Source organism: Heptranchias perlo, chromosome 10, assembly GCF_035084215.1.
Source record: "Heptranchias perlo isolate sHepPer1 chromosome 10, sHepPer1.hap1, whole genome shotgun sequence".
In the NCBI taxonomy this organism is placed as follows: Eukaryota; Metazoa; Chordata; class Chondrichthyes; order Hexanchiformes; family Hexanchidae; genus Heptranchias; species Heptranchias perlo.
In genome coordinates, this window is record NC_090334.1 from 84,648,696 (window position 1) to 84,650,230 (window position 1,535).

The 1,535-nt window shown below is 59.8% G+C and overlaps 1 non-coding gene across 1 annotated transcript; it reads left to right on the plus strand.

Annotated features, from left to right (window-relative positions):
• The first annotated feature begins 670 nt into the window (after positions 1-670).
• trnat-ugu (transfer RNA threonine (anticodon UGU)) lies at positions 671-743 on the plus strand. Its single transcript has one exon. It is a non-coding gene; the product is annotated as a tRNA-Thr (tRNA).
• Positions 744-1,535: the final 792 nt, after the last annotated feature.

The window sequence follows — 1,535 nt, forward strand, 5'->3', positions numbered from 1 at the left end:
GAGCATTAAATGAGCTGATATTATAATGAGCATTCCTTCGCCCCCGGATTCACCCACTCGCTCCCAATTTCTGTTCATTTTTCGACCTCCGGTTCCCCGGGGGGGGGGGGGTGACGGGCGCGCCCTCTGCTGGTGGGTAGCGCGCAGTGCAGCGCTCGGGGGGTGACGGGCGCGCCCTCTGCTGGCGGGTAGCGCGCGGTGCAGCGCTCGGGGGGTGACGGGCGCGCCCTCTGCTGGCGGGTAGCGCGCAGTGCAGCGCTCGGGGGGGGGGGGGGTGACGGGCGCGCCCTCTGCTGGCGGGTAGCGCGCAGTGCAGCGCTCGGGGGGTGACGGGCGCGCCCTCTGCTGGCGGGTAGCGCGCAGTGCAGCGCTCGGGGGGTGACGGGCGCGCCCTCTGCTGGCGGGTAGCGCGCAGTGCAGCGCTCGGGGGTTGACGGGCGCGCCCTCTGCCGGCCGAGTGCTGACGGTGCAGCGACCGGCTCCATTAACAATAATTTAAAGCCTCAACATGAAAGTCGGGGGACGGGAGTTGGGGGAAAAGGGGCAGCGCTGCGGGCGGGAGAGGGGCGGCGGGCCCTGCGCCTGGAGGCGGCCCAGGGTACCGGGGGAGCTCAGCACAGTCCCGGCCTGTGAATGAGATGGAGCGGCTCCTGCGGATTCTCAGCACCGCGGCTCCATAGCTCAGTGGTTAGAGCACTGGTCTTGTAAACCAGGGGTCGCGAGTTCGATCCTCGCTGGGGCCTGTCTGGATTTTTACCCCACATTTAAAAACATAAATTTAAAAAAAGGAACATTTTAAATCTCTGCAGAAATAATATTATCGGCAGCTTTCAAATCCTGCCCAGGATCGGGCTTAAACTCAGTAAAGTTGTTTAAATCCCTTCTTATAGAAGTTACAACATGGAAACAGGCCCTTCGGCCCAACATGTCCATGTCGCCCAGTTTTGGCCTCGCCCTCTCCCAATCTCCATTTCCGCCCCTCAAAACTCACCGTTCCCGACTCTGGCCTGTGGTGCAACCCCCACTCCCCTCGCCTCACCATTGGCGGCCATTGGGAACAGACAGGCGTTTCTGTGGCCGTAAACGTGACTCCAGGATGGTTTGTTGCCTCCCTGGTGCCAGGGTCATGGATGTCACTGAGCGGCTACAGGGCATTCTCAAGGGGGAGGGTGAGCAGGCAGAGGTCGTGGTCCACATTGGGACCAACGACATAGGTAGGAAGGGAGATGAGGTCCTGCATCAAGAATTTAGGGAGCTAGGTAGCAGATTAAAGAGCAGGACCTCAAAGGTTGTAATCTCTGGATTACTCCCAGTGCCACGGGCTAGTGAGTATAGAAATAGGAGGATAGAACAGATGAATGCGTGGCTAAAGAGTTGGTGCAGGAGGGAGGGTTTCAGTTTCCTGGATCACTGGGCCTGCTTCTGGGGAAGGTGGGACTTGTACAAGTCGGACGGGTTGCACCTGAACCAGAGCGGGACAAATATCCTTGCGGGGAGGTTTGCTAGCACTGTTGGGGGGGGTTTAAACTAACTTG